Genomic DNA, 12,641 nt, shown 5'->3' with positions numbered 1-12,641 from the left:
TAGGAGCACCATGGTAGTGGTAAGGACACACATAGACTGTAAGTAAAGGGATAAAAAAATATTTCATGGAAATCAAAACCTGAAGAGTGCACGTAAAACTATACTTATATTAGACAAAATAGACTAAATTAAAAACTGTTAAGAGACAAAGAAGAAATATCTCAAATAAACAATCTAAAGATATACCTCAAGGTTTTAGAAAAAAAAAAAACAAACAAACTAAGCCCAAATCCAAATGAAGCAAGCTAAGCAGAAGGAAGGTAATAACAAAAATCAAAGTAAAAGTAAAGGAAATCGAGACTTAACAAAAAAGAGCAAGCATCAACTAAATTAAGAGTTGGCTTTTTGAAAAGATAAAGTGGACAAAATTTTAGCTGGACTAGACTAAAAATAAAGATACTCAAATACTCTCAGAAATAAACGTGGAGACATTACAACTGGTACCACGAAAATACAAAGGATTATAAAAGCTACTATGAACAATGGTATGCCAACTAATTGGATAATCTAGAAGAAATTAATAAATTCCTAGACGTATACAACCTACCAAGACAGAACCATGAAGAAAGAGAAAATCTGAACAGATAAGCAACAAGTAAAGACACTGAATCAATGATAAAATATCACCCTTCACAAATAGCCAAAGACTAAATGGCTTCATTACTGAAATCTATCAAACATTTCAAGACAAATTAATAAGAATTATTTTTACTCTCTTCAAAAAAACTTGAAATAGGAAGAATACTCTCAAACTTATTTTACAAGATACATTAGTCCATTTTCATGCTGCTAAAGAACTGCCCGAGACTAGCTAATTTATAAAGGAAAGAGGTTTAACAGTCTCACAGTTCAGCATGGCTGGGGAGGCCTCAGGAAGCTTATAATCATGGTGCAAGGCACCTCTTCACAGGGTGGCAGGAGAGAGAATGACTGCCAGCAAGGGAAATTCTAGATGCTTATAAAAATAAGTTCTCAAATCTCATGAGAATACACTCAGTATTACAAGAACAACATAGGGGAAACTACTCCATGGTTCAACTGCCTCTCACTGGGTCCCTCCCATGACACTTAGAGATTATGGGAATTACAATTCAAAATGAGATTTGGGTGGGGTCACAGTCAAACCATATCACAAGGTTAGCATTACACTGAACCTGAAGTCAGACAACGACACAACAAGAAAAGAAAATTATAAGCCAATATCCCTGATGAACATAGATGTAAAAATTATCAAGAAAATGTAAACAAACCAAGTTCAAGAACACATTAAGGGAATCATTCATCATAATAATCATAAAATAAAGTAGAATTTATCCCTGGGATGCAATGATGGTGCAACATATGCAAATCAATAAATGTAATAAACCACATTAAAAACTGAAGCATAAAATGTATATGATCATTTCAAAAGTGCAGAAAAAGTAATTAACAAAACTCAACATTTTTTATTACATGAACTCTCAATAGATTAGGTCCAGAAGGACCTAATATACTTCAATATAATAAAGACCATGTATGGCAAACCTGTGGCTAACATCATTCTCAAAGGTGCAATGTTGAAAACTTTTTCGCTAAGACCAGGGAAAAGAAAAAGATGTTCACTCTCGCCACTTCTTTCCAACATAGTACTGAAAGTCCTAGCTAGAGCAATTAGACAAGAAAAAGAAAGAAAAGCTATTTTTAATAGGACAAGAAATAGTGGAATTGTTTCCATTTGCTGATGAAATAATCTTATATATAGAAATCGCTAAAGACTCCATAAAAAAAGGATTGGAACTGATAAACTAATTCAGTAAAATTGCAGAACATAAAAATAAAAACACAAAAATTTAGTACCATTTCAATATATTCATAAAAAATTATCTGGAAAGAATGTTAAGAAAACTCTCCCATTTACAATAGCAATAAATAAATTAAATATTTATGTGTAAATTTAACCAGCGGTGAAAGACCTATATACTAAAAACTGTAAAACATTGATGAAAAAAAAAAAAAAAACACTGAAGTAAACACCAGTAAATGGAAAGATAGCCTATGTTTATGGATTGAAAGTATTAATATTGTGAAAATGTGAATAATACAACAAACAATCTACAGATTCAGTGAAATCTCTGTCAAAAGAGCAGTGTCGTTTTATATGAAACTGGAAAAAAAATCCCAAAACATAACAACTATAAAGGGCCTTGAATAGCTAAAACAATTTTGACCAAAAAGAACAAAGCAGGAGGCATCTACGACCTGATTTCAAAACATATTATAAAGGGATTGTAATCAGCACAGCATGGTACTGAAATAAAAACAGACACATCAATAAGGTAAAAAACCCAGAAATAAATCCACATATTTATGGTCAACTTATTTTTGACAAAGATGCCAAGAACACACAATAGAGAAAGAATAATCTGTTCAATAAATGATATTGAGGAAACTGGATATTCATAAGGGGAAGAATGAAATTAGAACCATATTTTATGTGATGCAGACAAGTGAACTCAGAATGAACTTAAATGCAATACCTGAAATTGTAAAACTACTAGATGAATATGTAGGGGAAAAGCTCCTTGACGTTGGCCTGGGCAATGATTTTTTTGTTATGACTAAAAAACACAAACAACAAAACCCCAAATAAGAAGACAAAATGGCATCAAACTAAAAAGTTTCTGTACAGCAAAGTAAATAATGAACAAAGCAAAGAGACACCCCACAAAATAAGAGAAAATACTTGCAAAATATAAATCTGATAAGGGCTAAATGTCCAAAATATATAAAGAATCCAAACAATTCAATAGCAAGAAAAGAAATAATTTTTAAAAAATGAGCAAAGGACCCGAATAAACACTCTTAGAAGAAGACACACAAATGACAATCGGTACATGAAAAAAATGTTCAGCATTACTAATCATTAGGAAAATGCAAATTAAATTCACAGTGAATGATTATATTATACTTGCTAGAATGGCTGTTATCAAAAAGATGAAGACAAGTGCTGGTGAGGATGGAGAGAAAAGGGCACTCCTTCACATTATTGGTTGCAATGTAAATCAGTATAGCCAATATGGGAGATAGTTTAGAGGATCCTCAAAAAATGAAAAATAGAACTACCATGCAGTCTGGTAATCCCACTTCTGGGTATATATCCAAAGGAACTAAAATCAACATATCAAAGTAATATCTACACTGCCATGTTAATTGTAGTGTTAGTCACAATAGCTAAGCTTAGCAAAGAGCCTAAGTGTCCATGAATGGATGAATCGTTAAAAAAATGTGGCATATGTACACAATGAACTACTATTTAGACTTACAAAATGGGGAAATCCTGTCATTTGCAACAGGCTGCGTAAATCTAGAGGGCGTTACGCTAAGAGAAACAAATGGGGAACAGAAAGACAAATATCACATGATTTTACCCCTATGTGCAATCTGATAAAGTTGTACTCATGGAAGTAGAGAGTAGAATAATGCTTACCAGAGGTTGGGAAGGGTAAAGGTAGAGGAAGATGGGAAAATATTGATCAAAAGACACAAAGTTTAAAATAGAAGAATAGGCTTTGAGTTATATTTCACAGCATGGTGGTTGTAGGTAAACTATATATTTCAAAATAACTAAGATAAATTTCAAATGTGTCACCATAAAAATATGATAGGTAAGCTAGGTGATGAATATACTAATTAGCTTTACTTATTCATGCCTCAATTTACACATATATAAAAACATCACACTCTACCCCATAAGTGTGTATAATTATGACTTATAAATCAAAATTAATATTAATAATAAATTAAAAGTCCCAACATTAGCTAAAAAACCTTCAGCCAGCTTTAGTGGAGAAATAATTTTTAAGTAACTCTTTATTTAAAGACATCATATTTTTATTGTTCATTTGAAGCAAAAATTATCATAGAAGTGCTAAGTAAAATAAATAATGTCATTAGCATACTATTCCAGGATATTTGAATTTACTCAGAATTACCCTGTAGCCACGCTGGTAACTAAATCCAGTTTGTGGTTGAAAAATCTCTAAATTCTATGATATTATTAGTAGGAGCTGCAAATTTTCTTCTTGTTCTATGCAATAGGAAGACTTTTTTCCACTCTGCTAACATTTTTGGAAAAGGAAATAATTTTAACTCTCTTTGATCCTCAGAGTTTAGATATTACTTTATAAATTGAAATTCCAAAATACCATTTTAGGAACCAAAATTTGCAAAAAGAATACATATTACTAAACAAACAAACAAGTCAGTGAATGCACTGCAATCTATAAGTATTTGTTATTTACACCCGAGGAAGAATATCATGTTATTCATATGAGACCATTAGATATCTTGTTATAGTGACACTGAAATATTAAACTGTCCTAGAAAGCAATTTTCCTTTCTGTGAACAAGAGTAATTTACGGACCTTAAGTCAAGAAGGAAGAAATGACTTTAATAAGGATTCTGAAAAACATTTTATTGCTGGTGTATTTATAAATAGTCGATATTCTCATCTAAAATTTAATAATGATTATATGCAAAGCATCACATTTTTGTGATTATCATGGAGGGTGAGACTATCACAGATGATAAACAATTCCGAAAACACATGATTCATATTGAATTAGTAAAACAAGGATGGATTATTGCACATATCAGTACCCAAATTAGGTTTAATATATGAATATGTATTTTATCACTAAATGGAAACATTGCTTCAGTCATAACGAATATCCTAAATATGTTCAGATATTGTCACCAAATTAAAAATATTATCGCATAAAGCAAAGTTTAATGAACTGCATATGTACACACTGTGAGAATTGCAAATGACTTTGTTTTTGAAAACTTAATTTGGCACTTATATTAGAAATAATACATTTCAGACACCTAGTGCTTGACACCCTATAGTGAACTTTTGCTGAGATCTGAAAATGCTGTGCATTGACAGCTTTGTGGATCAGGGCACGGCACAGTCTCACAGGGTTCTCAAGTCTCACTCTAGTTCTGCAAGCCAGCTTCTGGTTCCGCACCTCTGCAATAGTATGGCCAAACATTAGAGAACTCTGAGTTTAAGATACAGTCACTGGAGTCTCTGCTTAGTTATTTTATAAACACAATAGCTATTTGCTGGCACCATATTATTTTCACATCATTCCAAAAGAGATATATGATATCAGAATCATTAAATTACTATATTACTTACTGTCACATATAAAACACAATTCAATTTTTTATACTTCTGATGTTATATAATACGATATATTTAAATTTTTATAATACAAGCCAATAAGAAAAATAGCATGTTATTTCAAAATACACAGAATTGTTTAGAAATGCATTTTGAAATAAATATCTTTATTTTTAATCCATTTTTGAAAATGTCTTTGAAGATAATTAGGTAATTATGGAATTTTTACACATTACTTATTTTTGCTTTGAATGTATAGAATTTTGATTGAAGCCATCCATGGGAAAAAATTTTAGCCTGTTTTCAATTGCTAAAGAGTAATAATACAGAACTACCTTATTTTTCAAATGCAGATTGATGTTATATTAAGTGTTTGAAAACGGTTTGATTTCCTCAACAATCTATGCCAGAGAACGTGCTTTATAAACATTTTGAAATGTCCAGGCAATATTTTCAGCTAGCAAAGATATCTTACTTTCCTAACTCCACCCCAAGAATACACTTAAAATGACATTACAAGGTCTTAGTTCAGTGGGGTTAGAATTAATAATGTTTCCCTGTAACTGGCAATTGGCAAAAATCTGTTTACTTCTACTCTGCTTTCCCTTTGTGCTTAAATGTTCTGTTGACTCCACCATGAACTTCAAGGTGAACTTCAGCGGTTCACTGAGAGGTTTATTCATTTTGGCAGAGGAAAAGGCTGACTCTATATGTAGCTAAACTTTAAACTACATTCCTGTACCTTGCAAAACCATCAACATTTTCTCCACAACTGGCTATTTTCCATTTTTGATATGAACAAAGCCAAAACAAGAGCTAGTTAAGAAACCAGAAATCTTTTCAGCTCAGGAAAAGTAGAGAAAGAAAAAGAAATATCCAGCAGAAAATATTGATTGTATGCTCCCCAAATCAATCCTTCAATCCAATTTCATTTTTATGACAAATTGATTATCTTTTCCTTTAAAAAGCTGTTGAATTCACTATAAATACAAAATTCAATTTAATTTATATATCCTAATCAAGTAATCTTTCTATTGGTATTTGAGAAAAAAAGACCAAATATAATTCCAAATGTCATATTACACTGAGCTGTATGTCACCTTTGGAGGCCAATTTAAAGTCTGAGGCATAGTATGTTTGTATTCATCCTTCACCTCTACTTATTAGACGAGCTAAGCAAAGCCCAAATTTGAAAGCAAGGCTATAAATTATTGTCTTTGGATTTTATTTATGAACGAGTTTAGCAAAATATAAACTTTGCTCCTGAATAGTTGAAATATGGTAGTTTTAACATACCCCATGTCAACCCCTTTCTTCTTATGTGTATTATTATGAAACGTTATCTGACAGCTTCAGGGGAAATTCAAAGATAAGAGAAAATACTTGTGTAATTCAGTCAATAAAGCCAAAGTATTCTTAGTAACTTAAAGAAATTAGGCTTCGTATGTTTGGGTATTTTATTTTATTTTATTTTATTTTATTTTATTTTATTTTTATTTATTTTTATTTTTTTTGAGACAGAGTCTCCCTCTGTCGCCCAGGCTAGAGTGCAGTGACCAGATCTCGGCTCACTGCAAGCTCCGCCTCCCGGGTCCACGCCATTCTCCTGCCTCAGCCTCCCGAGCAGCTGGGACTACAGGCGCCGCCACCACGCCCGGCTAGTTTTTTGTATTTTTAGTAGAGACGGGGTTTCACCGTGTTAGTCAGGGTGGTCTCGATTTCCTAACCTCGTGATCCGCCCGTCTCGGCCTCCCAAAGTGCTGGGATTACAGGCTTGAGCCCCCGCGCCCGGCCCTGTTTGGGTATTTTAAACAATGAATAGAACAGTATTGCCTTAAAATTCTGATTACAATTTCTGGATCCTAAGATTGAGTTCTCAACTGTAAGACCAAGGCTACATGTGAAGCATTCTAACGGGGTATTGCTGTGAAAATTAAGTGTAGCTGATCATTGTAATGATTTTAAATGCCCTGCCATTCTTAATTCGCATCCATCAATTGCAATCATTAATCAAGTTAAATGTGATGGTTTGGGTGAATACTTAATATTGATTCTAGCTTAAATTTCACTGTAATTATAACTTAATGGTAAGCAGTATGTGTAATATTTAAATATAATCTAGTTTAAACTATCAATTAAGTAACAGCAGGGAAAAGGACAAATCCTGTGACCCAGACAGGAATCATAAGGAGATCTTCACTGAAACAGAGGAAGAAAAAAGGCAAAGGGTCAAAAAAAAGAAGACAAGGGGAGTGAATATTTATTGGCACATGTAAGCTTAGAGTTGCCACTAACATGTTTATGAAAGTGCTCTGAGACACAAATGGAAAAACAAGCACAAACAGAGGACAGGTCCTTTGATTACTAGAAGACAACCTTAATTTCAAGTTCCCAAGAATTTTCTGATAAAATTCAGGATAATCCTATTGCATGGAAAGTTCATACACTTATTTAATTCATCGCAAAGTCCTACATTTCAAAAGACAAAACAGATCAGTTAATTTATCTCCTGTCCCAAATGTGTCACTTGGATTTTCATAAGTCACCTTTGTGAAAGTGCCTTTATTTCACTGATTCTAGTTTTCTTCATTTGAAAATGAATGTTTCAAAAATAAATAAATAATCCCCAAAGCAATGTAAACCTGCCTTCCTTCTAAACCACCAGTTTCTGCTATTTTTTGCTTTAGCACAGGTAACCAGCATGCAGTTTTCAGTAAGATGAATCAGTCTTATAACTCTGAATCCAGGCATCTGTTGAAGCCTTCAGCTCTGATTCCAGCAGTTTAATTTGAGAATATATATCTGTTTAGGTCTACTTGAACAGATGTCTCAGTCTACTTGAAGAGTTGTCTAAATCTGTGATTCTCAAAATGTGAATCCCCGACCAGCAACACTGGCATCACCTGGGAATTTTATAGAAATATAGATTATCAGGCTTCACACCCCTCTGAGAGATAGGTCCAACAATCTGTGTCTTTCAGGTAATTATAGAAGTTTGAGAACCATTTTCTCACCAAACAACAGGTATTAAATGCAAAATAGACGACTGAACCAATGCCTTAACTTGCCTCTCCCCCAAATCCCACCAAATTGACCATAGATATCTAAAGCAAAAATAACAAACAGAACAAGAAGTAAATAAATCCATGTCAATACCAATTTTCTGGGACTCGTCAATATACTATGTCTGTGAGTAGTTTCTGGAAAGAAAATACAGACAGGACAAAAATGACGCCACTATCCAATAGATATGAGGAATTATTTACTACATGAAAGTAAAGTAGAAAACCTTTAAAAAGATATGTTTTCCCCCCATCCTTGGAATAACTTTAGAATCTGAACTCCAAGATCCTTGCAGTGGGGCCAGAGATAATAAGGTTGCTGATGGGAGTTTGATGGAGTTATGATTTAAAGGCTGAGGAAGAGCTGCTTAGTCCCATTTTCAGATATAAAGCCACACAGCATTTTGAAGTGTTCTGACATTCTAAACGATCAGCGTACTGGAGACTTTGAAACTCATGAGTCCTACTATTGTGGTGTAGCAATCGGATGCTACATGTTTATGTGAAAAGAGTGGCAGGTGCACAGGCTATTTATATCACTAATGTCAAATGCATATGTATATGCATTATATAGTATATACATATATTGCGTATGTATAGGCATTATATATGTATATGTGTTGTATAAAATATATATACTATATATGTGTATATATTCCCCAGATCCTAAATATTTAAAGAAATCCATTGCTCAAGAAAGAGAACAAACTTAAACCCTCAAACAACTATTCCAAGATGACTAAACATCCGTACATGCGTGGTAATAGTGAATACAGCAGGCAAAATTTATTGGACTTCATCTCATACTGCTGGAAAATATATAAATAATATATAAAAAGAAAATATTTTGAGTAATAGAGAAAATTAATAAATTGTGTATTAGAACTTTAGATTTGGTCATTAAACGAGTAGCGGGTTCTTTGTAAAGCCCTATAAGCAAGACACAACTTTGAAAGTCTGAAAAACTGGAAGAATTAAAGAAGCACAGAGAAAACACATAAGTTGTAAGAATGAGGTAATTAGTATAAATAAAGAGAACATTAAAGTATTAAAAACAACATAATTAAATTTATATTAATAATTTTGAAACTCTCACTGAAATGGTTAGCTTTACAAGAAATAGAATTTACTTGAGGTCATATAGTTTAGTAATGGAATTAGTTCAGTCTGAATACAAAGTTTCTTGTATCAGATGCTGTTGATTGCCAGCTTGAAATCTACCCTACTACCCACTTTTTTTTTTTCCTGGCAATTTGGGAGATGATTTTAATTCAGCTATCTACCTTCTTTTACAAGGCCAAGTACATCAGAGGAAACAGCCAGTTTCCACAGCCCCAGGGAGAGAATTATAATAGGTTTAATTCAATTCCAGAACCACGTATTAACTCAGTCAGCTTTCTCCCACTGACTTGAAATAACAGCTTTGTCATTCTTTGAGATCACACATATGTGCAGATCTATTTCTGGAAGTTTTTTTTTTTTTTGTAATTGTACCTCCTTTTTTGGTTATGCCCTCTATTAATATAATATTCTTTTAAAAACAATAACTTTTTATAAGTTTTAATATGTGGAAATAGAAGTCCTCACTTAGTTGTTTCATTTGATACTAATAATTTATAATTTTTAATTTTTATGGGTACATAGTAGGTGTATATATTTACGGGGTACAAGAACTGTTTTGATACAGGCATGTAATGTGAAATAAGCACGTCATGTAGAATGGGGTGTCCATCTCCTCAAGCACTTATCCATTGAGTTGTAAACAACCCAATTACACACTTTAAGTTATTTTAAAATGTGCAGTTATTATTGACTCTAGTCCCATATTGTGTTATCAAATAGTAGGCCTTGTTTATTCTTTCTAACTACTTTTTGTGTACACATTAACCATCAGCACCTCTCCCCCAGGCCCCACTATACTTCCCAGCCTCTGGTAACCATCCGTCTACTCTCTATGCCTATGACTGCAATTGTTTTGAGTTTTAGATCCCATAAATAAGTGAAGCCATGTGATGTTTGTCTTTCTGTCCCTGGCTTATTTCATTTAACATAATGATCTCTAGTTCCCTCCATGTTGTTGCAAATGACTGGATCTCATTCTTTTTAATGGCTGAATAGTACTACTGTGTGGTGTATATGTACCACATTTTCTTTATCCATTCATCTTTGATGGACACTTAGATTGCTTCCAAATCTTAGCTATCATAAACAGTGCTGCAACAAACATAGGAGTGCAGATATCTCTCTTTGATATACTGATTTCCTTTATTTTGGGTATATACCTAGCAATAGGATTGCTGGACCAAATGGTAGCTCAGCTTTTAGTTTTTGGAGAAACTTCCAGACTGTTCTTCACAATGGTTGTACTAATTTACATTCCTACCAATAGTGTATGAGGGTTTCTTTTTCTCCATATCCTTGCCAGCCTTTGTTATTGCTTGCCTTTTGGATAAAAGCTATTTTAACTGGGGTGAGATGATATTTTATTGTACTTTTTATTTGCAGCTCTCTGATGATCAGTGATGTTGAGCACCTTTTCATATGCTTGCTTGTCATTTGTATGTCTTTTTTTTTGAGAAATGTTTATTTAAATCATTTGTCCATATTTTTAAATCAGATTATTAGATTTTCCTATACAAGAATTTCAGCTCCTTACATATTCTGGCTATTAATCCCATGTCAGAGGGGTGGTTTGCAAATTTTTTCTCCCATTCTGTGGTTTTCTCTTGAGTTTTTTGTTTTTTTTTTTTTTTTTTTTTTTTTTAGACATGGTCTCACTCTGTCACCAAGGCTGGAGTGCAGTGGCCCAATCTCGTTTCACTGCAACCTCTGCCTCCCAGGTTCAAGCAATTCTTTTGCCTCAGTCTCCCGAGTAGCTGGGATTACAGGTGCACGTCACCATGGCCCAGCTAATTTTTGTATTTTTAGTCAAAATGGGGTTTCGCCATATTGGCCAGGCTGGTCTCAAATTCCCAACCTCAAGGGATCCACCTGCCTCAGCCTCCTGAAGTGTTGGGATTACAGGCATGAGCCACCATACCCAGCCAACTTTGTTGTTTTCTATCCTTTGCTGTGTAGAACCTCTTTAAATTGATGCATTCCTGTTGGTCCATATTTGCTTTGGTTGCCTCTACTTGTAGGGTATTGCTCAAGGAATTCTGGCCCAGATCAAATCCTGAAGATTTTCTCCAATGTTGTCTTATAGTAGTTTCACAGTTTGAGGTCAGATTTAAGTCTTTATTCCATTTCAATTTGATCTTTGTATTTAGCAAGAGATAGGGGTCTAGAGTCATTCTTCTGCATACGAACATTCAGTTTTCCCAGCACATTTATTGAAGAAACTGTCTTTTCCCAGTGTGCAGATTTGTTTCTGGGTTCTCTATTCTGTTCCATTGTTTTTTGTGTCTGTTTTTATGCCAGTACCATGCTGTTTTGGTTACTATAGCTCAGTAGTATAATTTGAAGACCAGTAATGTGATTACTTCAGTTTTGTTCTTTTGCCTTAGGATAGTTTTGGCTATTATGGGTCTTCTGTGGTTCTGCTTAAATTTTAGGATTGTTTCTTCTATTTCTGTGAAGAATATCATGGATATTTTGATAGGGATTGTATTAAGTCTGTAGATTGCTTTGGGTAGTATAGATATTTTAACAACAACCAAGTATTCCAACCCATGAACATAGAATATTTTTCCCACATTTGGTGTCCTCTTCAATTTCCTTTATCAGTGTGTTACAGTTTTTATTATAGAGATCTTTCGCTTTATTGGTTCAGTTAATTCATAGGTATTTAATTTTATGTGTGATTATTTTAAACAGGATTGGTTTTTTATTTCTTTTTCACATTGTTTACTGCTGCTATTTAGAAATGCTACTAAATTTTGTAGGTTGATACCATATTCTGCAACTTTACTGAATTTATCAGTTTTAATAATTTTTTTGTGGATTCTTTAGGTTTTATTCAAATATAGGATCAAATCATTAGCAAAGAAGAAAAATTTGACTTCTTCCTTTCCAATCTGGATGCCTTTTATTTCTTTCTCTTGTCTGATTGCTCTACCCAGGACTTCTGGTACTATGCTGAATAACAGAGGTGACAGTGGGCATCATTGTGTTCCAGATCTTTGAGGAAATACTTTCAGTTTTTTTCCCATTCAGTACAATACCAGCTGTGGATCTTTCGTATACAGATTTTATTATGTTAAGGTGTGTGTTCCTTCTATCCCTAGTTTTTTGAAGGCGTTTATCATGACAGGATGTCTAATTTTATTAAATGCTTTTTCAGCATCAATTGAAAAGATTATATGGTTTTTATCCTTCATTCTGTTGATATGATGTCATGTTGATTGACTTGCATATGTTGAATCCTCCTTGCATCCCAGGGATAAATCCCATTTTGACATGATGAATGATC

The sequence above is a fragment of the Papio anubis genome, chromosome 2 (assembly GCF_008728515.1).
Source record: "Papio anubis isolate 15944 chromosome 2, Panubis1.0, whole genome shotgun sequence".
Classification (NCBI taxonomy): Eukaryota; Metazoa; Chordata; class Mammalia; order Primates; family Cercopithecidae; genus Papio; species Papio anubis.
Note: the sequence above shows the minus strand (reverse complement) of the source record.